At 41.7% G+C, this 16,052-nt stretch overlaps 1 protein-coding gene across 1 annotated transcript in view; it reads left to right on the top strand.

Annotated features, from left to right (window-relative positions):
* The window catches only part of LOC126298873 (SET and MYND domain-containing protein 4-like), a 160,270-nt gene that overhangs the window by 26,840 nt on the left and 117,378 nt on the right, over positions 1-16,052 (top strand). The window lies entirely within an intron of this gene.

The raw sequence follows: 16,052 nt of genomic DNA, 5'->3' as shown, positions 1-16,052 counted from the left end.
AGGGGCGATCAAAAATATTCCGTTTGAGGTCGTTGTCGCAGCGTAAGTGCGACGTAATGCAACTCCGATGCGGATATACATTATGAGATCAAAAGTATCCGGACACCTGGCTGAAAATGACTTACAAGTTCGTGGCGCCCTCCATCAGTAATTCTGGAATTGAATATGGTGTTGGCCCACCCTTAGCCTTGATGACAGCTTCCAATCCCGCAGGCATATGTTCAATCAGGTGCTGGAAGGTTTCTTGGGGAATGGCAGCCCATTCTTCACGGAATGCTGCACAGGAGAGGTATCCATGTCGGTCGGTGACTACTGGCACGAAGTCGGCGTTCCAAACCATCCCAAAGGTTTTCTATAGGGTTCAAGTCAGGAAGCTGTGCAGGCCAGTCCATTACAGGGATGGTATTAACGTGTAACCACTCCGCCACAGGCCGTGCATTATGAACAGGTGCTCGATCATGTTGAAAGATGCAATCGCCTGCCCCGAACTGCTCTTCGACAGTGGGGTGCAAGAAGGTGCTTAAAACGTCAATGTAGGCCTTTGCTGTGATAGTGCAAGCTACCCCCATGAGAAACACGACCACACTGTAACACCACCGCCTCCGAATGTTACTGTTGGCACTATACACGCTGGCAGATGACGTTCACCGGGCATTCGCCATGCCCACACCCTGCCATCGGATCGCCACATTGTGTCCCGTTATTCGTCAGTCCACACAACGTTTTTCCACTGTTCAATCAACCGAGCGAGGTGGCGCAGTGGTTAGCACACTAGACTCGCATTCGGGAGGACGACGGTTCAATCCCGTCTCCGGCCATCCTGATTTAGGTTTTCCGTGATTTCCCTAAATCGTTTCAGGCAAATGCCGGGATGGTTCCTTTGAAAGGGCACGGCCGATTTCCTTCCCAATCCTTCCCTAACCCGAGCTTGCGCTCCGTCTCTAATGACCTCGTTGTCGACGGGACGTTAAACACTGACAACCACCACCACTGTTCGATCGTCCAATGTTTACGCTCCTCACACCAAATGAGGCGTCGTTTGGCATTTACTGGGGTGGTCTGTAGCTTATGAGCAGCTGCTCCATCATGATATCCAAGTTTTCTCACCTCCCGCCTAACTGTCATAGTACTTGCAGTGGAGCCTGATGCAGTTTGGAATTCCTGTGTGATGGTCTGGATAGATGTCTGCCTATTACACATTACTACCCTCTTCAACTGCCAGCGGTCTCTGTCAGTCAACAGACGAGGTCGGCCTGCACGCTTTTGTGCTGTACGTGTCCCTTCACGTTTCCACTTCACTATTATAGTGGATCTAGGGATGTTTGGGAGCGTGGAAATCTCGCGTACAGACGTGTGACACAAGTGACACCAAATCACCTGCTTTCTCATGATGTCTAATGACTACTGAGGTCGCTGATATGGAGTACCTGACAGTAGATGGCGGCACAATGCACCTAATATGAAAAACGTACGGTTTTTGGAGGTATCCGGATACTTTGGATTCCATAGTGTATAAGCATTGACATGTAGGCAGGGGATTCGTGTGCTATTCGTGTCCTTCCGACATGAGTACGGTAAATGCAAAAACGTGATCTGTAAAGACGTTGTCACCAAATACGTCCAAACGCTTCTGTTATTGTTTTCTTCCCTCCCGAAGAAAAACACTGGTAGACAACCATCGGAAAATGAAGAATATGTACGGGGCAATAAGTCTATCGAAAAAAACGCTGTGGAATAGTCCACCAACTTCCGTGCTCGTCGCGATTCGGCACAATACACTGGTCGATCTGGGAGGCCAGCCTCTTCCATTACACTAACTCAAGTGAGAAACACTCTAGCACCCGCCTTATATTCTTGATCTCTTCCCATGGGATTACCACGCCTTCGATCCCTTAAAAACGGTTTCTTTACACAACTGGACATGGTGTTTTACCAAATGGTTATCTTAAGCCTGATAAGTCGGTGGGATGACTGCCTCAATGCTTACAGCGATTCTACCTGATTGACATACCGGCTCTGGGCTTTACGGCCTTCGAATGGAAACTTTTTGATCACCCCTTATACCAGGTGCAGGTCCTCAGGGTGTGTCATGAGGGTCATCGCCCAACCCAAACACTATTTTAGTAGAAGTGTTTACATATATATTTTCCATACATCACTTTCCAAATTTCAACTTCCTCGTGTAGTGCAACATGCAGCGCATACATATTGCGAAACAGAGAGGTGAGACACGCCCAGATGGAAATCACGAGGCGTTTTAAGGACCGTGGGTTTGTACACTGGCCAGACTGAGTGCAATTTTTAGGGGTTTCCCATGCTCTTTTAGATAAATGGTGGGCTGGCCTCCGGAGTCCGCCTCAGAAAATACCATGCATAATCAGTTAAAATACGGTAATACACAAAAGAAAGTGTAGACGTTTCACACCCCTCCCGTCCTTTAGGTTACCTTGGCGACTGTGACGCTAGAAAGGGCCCTCCAGGCACGATGTTACATACTACAGTAAAAATTTGTCAAATCTTAATAAAGCGGACCTTGTAGTAGACAATATCAACGCCAGGGAAAAGAAGAAGAATTTCCAAATTTCATAGCTAACTTTCGGGGAATAAAGTATCGTGAAAATTGAAGTGTCTTGAAAACGGGAAAGAATTCTAGAAATTTCAATCCACAGGGTGTCCGAAAAAGATATATACATTCTTTTACTCATATTTATTAATATACGAAACAATTCAAAATTAAAAACCAGTCGTTTATCGAAATTGTTCAAATTGTTGACCACTGTGGTCCAACGCTGATGACTCTGATAGATGGAATTTAGCGCGTTCCTAATCGTTCAAATTGGTATTTTGCCACATTAGTTTTCAGTGGCTACTTTCAACTCATTGATTGTTGCTGATGTTGTGCTATTAATATTGTGGTTCACATTCCCACATAGAAAAGAATCCATAGGGGTCAAATCGGATGAGCGAGAAGCTGGGCAAGACCCTCCAGGAAGAAACCAAAAATAACAGAGTTTGACTTCGCAAGCGCTATACAACAAGGTAAAAGAGTCGCATGCCCATCATTTATACGCCCACAAAGCCGTAGTCTGCAGACCGCTGTTTACAATACTAGTACTAATTGAAATGGTCAGTACACTCTTCGATTTTAAATCGTATAAATTATCACACTGTCAACGTTGTGAAAGTTTCTTGCTAATATGCGAGTAATTCTTAACTTAATCCGACCACATGTGCACTTCCCAAATTTTTGGAAGAATAGCTTTCAGATACTATACTTCTCTGACTTACAATTTTTTTGACATTCTGCATAAGTGATGTACTAAACAGTGAAGTAAAAATTATTACTACTGTTATTATTATTATTATTTCAAGGTTTGAGTCATCTAAGGCACTCGCCAGTTTCGATACTTCTTCCTTTGTTCTTCTTTCTTCTTCCTCCAGTTTTCTTTCATTTTCCGATTATGTACACTTTTTCTCTCCTCAGACCATTTTGATGCTGTCTTCTTCTTCCTCCAGCCTTGGAATCCTTCCATTTTCAACACTTCCTTCTTAGAAATCTCTCTTTCTGTTGAGTCTATTACACTTATGTTGTTTCTTTCTAAATCTTTCCTAACTTCTTGAATCCAGGATATTGTTGAGTCCTTGTCCCAAAGATATTTAAAAATCTGTTTGATGAACCTGTTGCCGTTCGTTCTATTTAAACGTCCAAAAAATAGCAGCCGCCTCTTCTGTAGCGTTTCAGTTATGTTTTCTATCTTGCGATATACTTCTTCGTTACTTTTTAATTTCCATGCCTTAGTATTTCTTAGCGAACCGAGTATTTTTAGAGTGATTCTTCTTTCTAGGACTTCAAGTTTGTGAATTTTATAATTCAATATTAAACACTCACTTGCATAAAGATATTCTGGTTTTACTAATGTGGTGTAGTGCTGTCTTTTCAAATCTTTAGACAGAGACCTTTTGTTGCAAATGTTCCTGATTATACCACATGCTCCCTGCATTTTACGTACACTTTCTTCTACAGTGAATCTTTCTAAACCATTTTCTTGAATCATTTCTCCCAAATATTAAAATTTATTGGCTTTCCATATCTGTTTAATATCTGTTACTAGGATTTCTGTGGCATTTTTATGTTTTTTCCACAAATTTTGCTTTTTCTACAGAAATCATTATACCTGCTTTGTTAACCATTTTTTATAAGAGATCGATTTGTATTTCTGCGTTTGTTAGGTTTTCAGAAAGAATGGCATAATCATCCGCAAATGCTAAACAGTGAATTTTAGAACCATTGTTCTTAGTCCCCAGTCTTATAGCTAATGGCTTATGTTCTTTTAATTTTTGTTTCCATTCTCTTACTATTTTCTCAAAGACACAGCTGCCTTTCACCTGTTTTTGTTTTGATTTCCTTAGATATTTCACCCAGAAACTTTATTTTTGAGTTGGTGTCTGTGAGGGTGAAACGTCCCTTTAGAAAGATTGTACATGACTGTGTTTAAACTGACACACAATGTTTTTAGCGCAACGCAATCTGACTTTCAAAAATCCCTATAAAAGAATGGCCCTGACTAACATTAACCTATACCTTTCCAAATCACTTACCTCACAAAAAATCTTCGTTACTCGAACTACTGCAATACAGCAAGCGCCACTACTGCCAGCTAAATAAAAGATTCAAACTACGGAAGGCACTAACTACTGATTGGAATAGTTAGCAAATGAAAGATTTTGATAGAGAACAAACAATGTATTTATATTTACCTTACTAGAGTTCAAAAGTCATAATATATATAGCACTTCATGACATCCAGTCTTACAAATTTCAAAACTCCGCCATTTCTCTCCCCACATTCACCACTGCTGGCGGCTCACCTCCAACTGCGCAACGCTACGCGCTGTTAACAGCCAACAGCTCAACAGTACAATGGCAGACAACAATGCAAACTAGCCACAGACTGCACACAGCACAGCCAGGGATTTTCATATAGAGAGCTACGTGGCGTTACTAATATAAAAACCTAAACAGCCTACTTACAAGGGTTTCACTAATAAGGTTTGCTACTTTAGATTTAATGCCAAATTCTCTGGTCACTTTATCCAGTGATTCCTTATCAACCGAATCAAATACCTTTTTAAAATCTATAAATGATGCAACTATGTCTTTAGAGTTTGTAAGTCTGTAACTGATTGTGGACTTGAGATTGAAAATCTGTTCTAAGTAAGATCTGCACTTTCTAAATCAACTCCGACATTCTTCCACATGGCTACCAAGTGTTGCCTCCACCTGGTTTAGTAATATTGTTGAAAATATTTTATAACCCACTGGCAACAGATATATATCTCTGCAGTTATTTGAATCATGCTTACCACCCTTGTTGTGCAAAGGATGGATAAGGGCCATATTCCAGTTTTCTGGGCTCTTTTTAGTTTCCTAAATTTCTTCTGAAGGTTAATATAATTTTTGGTTGACACCTTTTTATAAGTTCAGCTGTAATACGGCCTTCTCCACTGGCTTTGTTGTTTTTCATAATAATTATTGCTTTTCTTTAAATTCTTTCAGCTGCAGTAGGTGGGAGATATGCTTCTGGGTTTCATGAAGATCTAGAAATTTTAGCTTACAGTTCGGTTCTTCAGAGTTCTATAATTGTACAAATTACTTTCTTAGTATTTAACAGTTTTGGGTATTGCTTAGGCATATTATACCATTTTTATCTCTGAAGCAAATACATGGCGCTTGGTTATCCCTTTAGATGATTTTTAAACATCCAGAGTTATTTTTATCACATCTGTTTTGTATGTCAAGAAGTGGTGATTTCTCAAGAGATCGCTTAGTACTCTTTATTATTCATGCTGTTTCTTTTCCTTGCAGTTTAAACTCATCAAGGTACTTAGTCTTTTCAGAACATTTCGATTTTTTCCACTGTTTCGTTCTTTCTGCATCTGCTTTTTCTCACGTTTTATTCCACCAGACTTTCTTTATAATTTTTTGGATCCAAATACATTCTTCGCTGCCTGTTGATTTATTTGGATAACTCTTCCCATTTTTCTGATTTAGCTATTTTAATTTCTTCTTGAAACTGGTTTATTGACTCGTTTGTTATGTTGAGCATGTCAATTTTTGCTGCCTCTTTTGGAATTTTCAGTTTAATTTTAGTCAGGTAATGCTCAGAGTCAAATTCCCTGTTTCCTGTTACTTTTACATTAATGATTTCTTTAATATTGCTTTGAGAAATAGCCACGTGATCTAACTATAACTCCCCTAGTATTATATTTGAAAATATCCATGTTTTTGTTTTTCTTGGCAGTTTTTTGAAGGAGGTTGATATTAACTTCAACTGTAAAGTCTTACAAAGATTGATTGCCATTTTTGTTCGTTCTTTTATGGGCTGGATAGTTTCTCTTCTGAACAGGAGTCCATATGAGCAGATCAGTTGCGACTTTGCCTGATATTGCTCGTAGCTTAGGCACTTGGGTTAAGCACGGCTTCGTTTAAAAATAATAGCCCCATGTAGTCATAGGCTCAAGCCCCGCAGCTAGTTCGCTGCAAATAATAGCCTGTAGCTATGATCCTGCAGTCAGATAATCTATGCATTGGCTAGAATGGTGAGCTAGTAAAATGCACAGAACTATAAAATAATAGATAAACGAGTAATTTGATGAAAAAGGTTCTGTTCTAACGTCTGTAATTGATGAAGACAACAGAGAATTATGTTGAATAATGTTTATTCAAGAAAGAACATCTCAGACAAACGAGAAGTGGTCCTACCATAGTCATTTAAAATACAGACAGAAAATACCCTTATCAAATGCAGTAAAGTTACAGTGGGCCCCTTACGGGAATGGTAGCAAAATCTCCAAACCGAGTAGTCATCAAAGATACGCGAAAACTAAATCCATTTCGTGATCACAGTACACGAAGGATTCACCAACTCAAAATAGTTCAGAGCTCAGCATAATGATTCACAAACTGTCACACGCGACACGAAGAATAGTAACTCATATTCTGTCTATTCACAAGCGGAAGAAGTTAAGAGTCCTTCTCTGAAGTACATTCAGACCTCTCGAACTATAAAGTGCCTTAAAAAGTATGGTAGTGACCGTTCACAGCCCAGAATCAAACCCCTCTACGATCGAATCACGCTCGTTATCACAGGCAGGTCTGCTTTCTTCCAGAACTCGACAACAAGTGTCCAGAATCACTCACTTGAGCGCTCCCCTCGGAAGTTCCAGCCTCCATTTGACTCCAGCAGTGTTCCACCACTGTCCAATTCTCTTTGGCTGAAGGCCATCCCCACGAAAAATACATCGTGCTCAAGCTCTACAGACATGATGTGACTCAGATTGACCACTTCCAGGACTAACCTAATATATTACAACAATATTTAAATAAGGAAATGCAATAAACATTCTGTTATACTCAGGTCATTTACAATAAACGTAAGTAGTAGTTGGTTCATAAATGAACAAAGCAGTACTCTTTCACAAGTGCGCTCACGTTAAATGACTACAGATTGTCGCGAAGTGTTGTTTAAAGAATTATTTATGCCTGCTTGACAGAGGTGTCTTTTGGCACTCTTTACAATAGTGGTGTCAGCCAACATAAGCAACTCTCCCATATTTCGCGATAATACAAAACGTGCTGCCTCTCTTTGGACTTTTTCGATGTACTCCGTCAGTCCTACCTGGTAAGGATCCCAAACTGCGCAGCAGTATTCTAAAAGAGGACGGACAAGGGTAGTGCAGGCAGTCTCCTTAGTAGGTCTGTTACATTTTCTAAGAGTCCTGCCAATAAAACGCAGCCTTTGGTTAACCTTCCCCACAACATTTTCTATGTGTTCTTTCCAATTTAAGTTGTTCGTAATTGTAATACCTAGGTATTTAGTTGAATTTACGGTTTTTAGATTAGACTGATTTATCGTGTAACCGAAGGTTAACGAGTTCCTTGTAGTAGTTTTCAGCACGCCCTCTTACAATAAACACCTTCTTAACGTGTTGTTGATACACTAAACAGCCTGAATCATCGTGCAATTGATGGATACGCTTACTGGACAAAATATTAGACATCCCCTTCAAAGAACACACTGGAGGTATTGGGGCGCTGACGATGGTGTGGATCTGGTATTAGACGGTCACGTAATCCTCCACCGCTGGCTGAAGTCAGGACAGCGAAGCAGTGTGTCTGTGCCAGCCGGGATCAATACACTGAGATAGGCCGACGTGGAGACGTGACAGAATGCCGAAGAGAAGTTGTATTTAGAGATGCCCATGACCGTACCGTGATTGAAATTGCCTGCTTTGTTGATGTATCGGTGCATATTCTCCACCGTGTCTATGATAAATGGTGTACTACTCGCAGACATGTAACACGGCATACGACGAGTTGTCGTGAAAGGATCCTAACTGACAGGAACTGGAGATGAGAGTCGCGTGTTTGCAATGGCCACCGGTTAGAAGCAAGACAGGAATTGCTGTTATCCGTCCCATCTTACTCAGTAACGGAGAGAACGCTGCGTAGGCATCCCCCAAAAATAGGCATTTTGAGTCGTACACATAAAGATACAGGTCTTAAATGGGCTAAACAACACAGAAAGTGGACAGCAGTGTTCCGACGAGACACTATCTTGCCTCTTTTCAAATAATGCTAGGCGTCGAGTGAACCGACGGCCAAATGAAACGTTTATCCTAAAGCGGTGGAAGGCATAGTTCATGCCAGACATGGCTCTGCTATGTATTGGAGGTGTTTTATGTACCATAATATGAACCAGGAGGTTTACATCAACATTCACAGCGACTAAGTGTTGCCCTATTTTTATGATGAGTATGCTGTCTCCCAACATGCCAACAACCATGTTTACAAGGCTGCACACTTACATTCCTGGTAGAATGAATGCTAAGGCATCTTATCGCATCTAAGCTGGCACGCTAATTCACTCGATCGTAATCCCATAGAATACGTGTGGGACTATTTGAAACTGCAGGTAAAAGGTAACAATCAACATCTCCACAGTTTGTAGCTCTGAGGATTCTAATCATCCATGAGTGGCTTGAGGTGGATATAGCATACGTGAATAAACACATGGACTCTCTTTTTCACCGAAATGAGACTTTTGTCGATGTTACAGGCGACGTTATATGATATTAGAGTGATATCTCCCATGGATGAATAATTTGTTGTAAATACTGAAAGAACAGAAATAGCAATTATCAAATGTTAACAGTAGTATAGCTAAGTTGTTTCTCATCCACATTGGTTGGTTAGTTGATTTGGGTGAGGGGACGAAACAACGAGGTCATCGGTCCCTCATCCACTTTGTTTGCATTCGTAACTTCACTCGTTCACATTCAGTGCCCTACCCATGACGTCACAAGCCACTCCTCCTTATCTATTACACGACCATTCGCCTCCCCCGTCTTATCTCTGACTCCACTATCCAAGATGGCGCTAAGCCACGCCACTTTCCTCCAATCACAGTGCAATACAACACCACCAAACAGCCAATCACAGCTGAGTACTTTCCAGGTCAAGCAGCATACAGCCACCATGTTCAAAATAATCCGAACAACCTTTAATATCTATCAAAAGTAAGAAAAAATGTTTATGTCAAATACTGTACCTATTAAGTGAAGCGGGCACACACGGCATCAAAAATTACGTAAGGGATGTAATGTGCAGTGTGTCCACATCTAAAATATGTAAGCTTCGTCATCAGGAAAACACACATACACAATTTTTATGCTATGAACTTACACGTTAAGCATCACTTGTTCGATCACTGTACCATGCTCATGTAATTCGAACGGACCCTCAAATGATATATTTTACACATCTAAGTTGTTCTATGATGTTTATCAAGTGCTACAATGTTAACCCAACATCTAAAATGTCTGCGAAATTCTCCATCAAAATTGATATCTAAAACATGATTGTGGACTATCTCATTAACTGCTACAAAACACTTCCGGCCAAAAAGTAACATCCTAAGCAAGTAGTTGGTATTTAATTTTTAGGCCTACCTTCTTCATAGTAGGACAATATCGTCTGAACTGAACACTCTCCCTGTTATTCTCAGTCTGTGAATACGTCGTAGATAAGAATTTAAAGACTTGTTGTACAGTGTGTTTTCATTAGTTGGTAGTTTAGGATTTGTTATTTATGCAGCACCGAGGTATAGTTTCTGCTCTCGCCTTGGTCGTATTGCACCTGTCTTCATACACAATGTACAGTAATGACAATGATAAAATTACATAGAGTGTGACACATTATGAACTATACAAATGTCGTTTTTTTCATTACATTATCATGAATCGAATAGGAAGAAGAAAAACATAGGTGAGATGGTAATACTGACGCAACCACTGTGCACCAGTTGCTAGTGGATGTCAATGTCAAGTCGGCCGGTGTGGCCGGGCGGTTCTAGGCGCTTCAGTCTAAAACCGCGCGACCGCTACGGTCGCAGGTTCGAATCCTGCCTCGGGTATGGATGTGTATGATGTCCTTTGGTTAATTAGATTTAAGCAGTTCTACGTTTTAGGGGACTGATGGCCTCAGATGTTAAGTCCCATAGTGCTCAGAGCCATTTTAACCGTTTTGTAAATGTAAATTTGGTGTAGTTGTGACAAATTTAGAATGTAAACATTCCAATAACATTCTTCTGCGCCTGTGACAATTGCTTTTCAATTTGCTCCTGGAGAAACTAATTCAGGAAATGAAAAAGAGAAGGCAAAGTGTGAAGCTAAATGGAAGAATAAAATTATTAGGATATGCAGACGACATTGCAGTCACAGTGAGTCAGGAGAAGAGATGGCAGAAACTGTAGGGGACTTGGCAAAGATTGGTCGTGAGACTGGACTGTAGATTAATACGGAGGACACCGAAATGATTGAAGGTTCCAGAGAAGCCCCAAATAACACCATATTACAGGTAAGAATACAGAACATAAGCAGAGTGGAAGACTAAACAGCTTGCCACATTGTTCAACAAGCATGATAACATAAAACAGGAAACTAACCAGCGTATTGTCAATGAGTCTAAAGTTATTTCAGTGTGAAGGGGATAATTTCATCAAAACATTTATTAATTCATATCAAATTTAAAGTATGCAGTGGAGTGCTAGTGCCAGGGTTGTTATTTGGGCAGAAACCTTAAGCACTACAAAGAAAGATGGAGAGAACCTGTTGATCTTGAATCATGAGAAAAATTTTTGGACCAATCAGTGAAGATAATATCTGTAGACATAAAAAGAACCAGGAACTACGCGACCTGGTGAAGCAACCAAACATCGTGAAGAAGATGAAAGCACAAGGAATAAGCCTGGAAGGGCACTTTGCCAGGAAGCCAGACACCTGCCGTGTTAAGGCTGTGTATACTGAAATTCTGATGGTATTCGTCCAACTGAACACCAAAGAAGCGATGGGAGGATGAACTGCAGAAGGACATTGAGCAGCTGAATGTTCACGAGAACTAAATCGAAAGCGCAGAGGTTCTCCATCTATTGAGGAACACTGTAAAGATCAGTTCAAGATCTTCAGGGTCCGTAATGGCTGAAATGTATGTATGTATGTATGTTTGACTGGGTCTCAATCCTACAAAACTACCATCGTTTCGGCTACTCCTGCAGGAAACCTTCATCATGGTGACTACTTCTGGCCAGTGGTACTTCTTTGCGTATACTACTTCAAAATTGGTATGTGCCTGAGCGTACTGTGTACAGACTGAGTGAGAGGATCAACGGGAAGGGTTTTTGGATGCTGTTGCTGGGAATGTTTCATTCTCAATTTTACTGGTCGCAGCCGGCAATTCCGGTGGATTTTATCAACTTGACGTAGCCCTGCATGCGTATTAGCTGAGTTATCAGCTACAGAAGGTCGGCGAGCCGCCCCTGCTTACGAGGATGTCCCGTCCTGTGGCGTAAACACCACACAGGAAGCACTCACAGGCCTGAGATGCCACCGGATACTACGCGAGCATCACTAGTCGTGATGGTAGTTCCCACTAGATTCGCTCATAACCAACAAAAAAAATGTGAGATATACATAGCAATAGAATCTGATGTCCTTCCCCGTTTACTCTGTCACTCAAACGAAAAACATACATTACTGGACATTAAAACTGGTACACCAAGAAGTGATGCAGGTGATAAACGGGTATTCATTGGACAAATATATTATACTAGAACTGACATGTGATTAAATTTTCACGCAGTTTGGGTGCATAGATCCTGAGAAATCAGTACCCAGAACAACCAACTCTCGCCGTAATAATGGCCTTGATACGCCTGGGCATTGAGTCAAACAGAGCTTGGATGGCGTGTACAGGTATAGCTGCCCATGCAGCTTCAATACGATACCACAGTTCGTCAAAATTAGTGACTGGCGTATTGTGACGAGCCAGTTGCTCGGCCACCATTGACCAGACGTTTTCAGTTGGTGAGAGACCTTGAGAATGTGCTGGCCAGGGCAGCAGTCGAATATCATCTGTATCCAGAAAGGCCCGCACAGGACCTGCAACATGCGGTCGTGCATTATCCTGCTGAAATGTAGGGTTTCAAAGGGATCGAATGAAGGGTAGAGCCACGGGTCGTAACACATCTGAAATGTAACGTCCACTGTTCAAAGTGCCGTCAATGCGAACAACAGGTGATCGAGACGTGTAACCAATGGCACCCCATACTATCACGCCAGGTGATACGCCACTATGGCGATGACGAAGACGCGCTTCCAATGTGTGTTCACCGAAATGTCGCCAAACACGGATGCGACCATCAAGATGCTGTAAACGGAACCTGGATTTTTCCGAAAAAATGACGTTTTGCCATTCATGCGCACAGGTTCGTCGTTGAGTACACCATCGCAGGCGCTCCTGCCTGTGATGCAGCGTCAAGGGTAACCGTAGCTGTGGTCTCCGAGCTGATAGTCCATGCTGCTACAAACGTCATCGAACTGTTCGTGCAGATGGTTGTCTTGCAAAAGTCCCCATCTGTTGACCCAGGAATCGAGACGTGGCTGCACGATCCTTTACAGCCATGCGGATAAGGTGCCTGTCATCTCGACTGCAAGTGATACGAGGCCGTTGGGATCCAGCACGGCGTTCCGTATTACCGTCATGAACCCATTGATTCCATATTCCGCTAACAGTCATTGGATCTCGACCAACGCGAGCAGCAATGTCGCGATACGATAAACCGCAATCGCGATAGGCTATAATCCGACCTTTATCAAAGTCGGAAACGTGATGGTACGCACTTCTCCTCCTTACACGAGGCATCACAACAACATTTCATCAGGCAACGCCGGTCAGCTGCTGTTTTTGTATAAGAAATCGGTTGGAACTTTCCTCGTGTCAGCATGTTGTAGGCGTCGCCACCGGCGCCGACCTTGTGTGAATGCTCTGAAAAGCTAATCATTTGCATATCACATCATCTTCTTCCTGTTGGTTAAATTTCGCGTGTGTAGCATGTCATCTTCGTGGTGTAGCAGTTTTAATGGCCATTAGTGTAATATGCCCAGACGCCCAGTTAAGTCCCCTTACAAATTTCTAGGTCTTGTAGTGCGGCTGACTAGACAATATTTTGTAGTGGAACCCATGTCCGGAAACGCACCGTTTCTGTGCTACAGCCGTTTGAAAATGTGTTTGCCAGATAGGTATGCAACTGGGTAGTCATGCTGGGTGAAGGGAGGAGGGGTTACGTCGGATCGACTGATGCCATTTGACGTCTGTCATGCCTCTCTGGCATTGTTCTAGACCCATTCACGTAAGTGGCAGAGGAACATGGTTGAGTCAAGTTTGCAGAATATACCGAAGTGATTCCTCTGTATGGCGAAGCTCACAGAAACGGGAGTGCTGCTCGTCACCTATATCAAGATCGTTATCCACAACTTCAGACTCCATTGCATATCATTTTCACCACAGTTACGCAACGGCTTCGACACGATTTGGAAGACAGTGTCTGTGAGAACTAATTAAGTTTCCTTTTTGTTTCTTTGGTTGTTAATAAGTGGAATTGTAAAACAAATGATGTGCTAGGTCACGGCTAATAAATCACCAGTGAAAGTGTCGCGTAACCGATGTGTTTTAAAATGGTGGCATCACGGAAATAGTACATTTCCGTACATGAATTACAATGTAAAATATTATCTACTCAGTGCCCTATACAAGTCTTAGAAATCTGTAAGGGAAATTTTAGAGCACTCTCTATAAAGCACAGACCACAAGCAGTCATCCTTATAAGGTCTGCCTGCAATACTTGCTGAAAACTAGTTTTCTAATATCACAACACGGTCTCAAACCCAGAAGAATTTTATTACACTGTGACAGTTAGTAAAATGAGATGTCTGCAAGAGAGTTTCGTGTAATGGTGAATTACAACAACCTAATTTATCTATCTTTCTTTTACGTTCGATATGTTCACTGCAGTAAACAAGGAACTGTGAGAAGGTTTTTAGAACTTCTTCACGTATGAAAATATAAAGGGTATGAAGATGGCATCTGTTCTTTCGGACATGTGTGCCCCGACCGGGACTGGAACCTAGTATCTCCTGCTTACATGGCAGACGCTCTATCCATCTTTTTTTTTTTTTTTTTTTTTTTTTTTTTTTTTTTTTTTTTTTTTTTTGAATCTCTCCATGCTGCCTAATGTTTTCCTAACGTCACACTCGTCACGTACTTCACTTTTATTTCATAATCATTTCTGAGAGGTAAAGGAACTGCATGACAACCTGCAGAGCTAGTGGCGTCAAAATTAACACACATACTTGATGTGACTCAAAAGCCGAACGAGTTACTTTCCGACGTTGTTTTAGATGTGCAAGTGCTAGTCAAAACTCGCGGTGACGGCACTCTGCCGACCATTTCGCTAGTTAACACCGGTCTTGTTGTGTGTGTTTCAAGCTCAAGAGCATCTCCAAGCAGAAAATGGTCAACAGCAACATTCAGACGGTTTCGTACTGCTCAATTGCTACATTAAAACGGTATGTTTCTTTTTCAGAACTGGAAAAGAAACAGAGCGTGACAGCATTCGAACCTGTAATCTACAGATCCGAAGTCCGACGCCTTATCCATTCGGCCACACGGTCACTAGCGACCAGGTACAACTTGTATACGACTCATCTCGTAACGCTCACACCCCTGAGGAATAGTGTTTTCGTTCCACACAGCCGCTGCCCATTGCTCTTTCCCACCCAAACGTTACATTCAACCTCTTACGAGACCGACCAAATATAGACTGGGAAACAGGACCACACACTTTGTGCATTCGGAAATTGTGCATCCATCTGAGCCACCGAGGGCACAGAGGACAGTGCAACTGCAGGGCTTTATCGCCGGCACGCTCCCCGTGAGAACCACATTCTCAACTTATAGTCCACACACTACATTCGTAGTGCCCCTGCCATTATACCCATTACTCGCGGCAGACAATCCACCGAGTCCCGTAAGAGTTCAGGCAAATCGTGTGCATCTGCACTGAAGAATGTAATCAGCCGGCTAGCCTTAAACAATATGAAGATGGCATCTGTTCTTTCGAACATGTCCGAAAGATGGATAGAGCGTCTGCCCAGGAGATCCCGGGTTCGAGTCCCGGTCGGAGCACACATTTTCAACTGTCCCCGATGATGTATATCAACGCCCATCAGCAGCTAATGGTATTGATTTAATTGTAGTTTCAAAATATAAACAGTTTTGTAGAAACATTATTTAGCTTTCACTATGTGTGCAGTACAGATAATAATTATTTAATTATTGATAAGGACACTCAGTGACATACCGTCAAATGAAATGTAACAAACCGTGGTGGATAAATTTTAAAATTTTGACTTCTTAAGATGACAGTAAACTTGAGATTACATATTTCAGCCCTTGTGCTCGGAAATTTTCATTAGCAGTTACTTTACGTAAACGTTTTAATATTTATATAAGCTTGACTGAAATTTTGCACAATTAGAGATAAGAAGGTGAGCCCTGTAATTGTTTTGGAGAAGATTTAATAGCCAAGATCGCAGTCGTTACTATTTATTCCTGGTTACAAGTTTCAAAAGTTTAGATGTCATCTTCTGACCTT

The sequence above is a fragment of the Schistocerca gregaria genome, chromosome X (assembly GCF_023897955.1).
Source record: "Schistocerca gregaria isolate iqSchGreg1 chromosome X, iqSchGreg1.2, whole genome shotgun sequence".
Lineage (NCBI taxonomy): Eukaryota > Metazoa > Arthropoda > Insecta > Orthoptera > Acrididae > Schistocerca > Schistocerca gregaria.
Note: the sequence above shows the minus strand (reverse complement) of the source record. Positions and strands in the feature narration are given on the sequence as shown.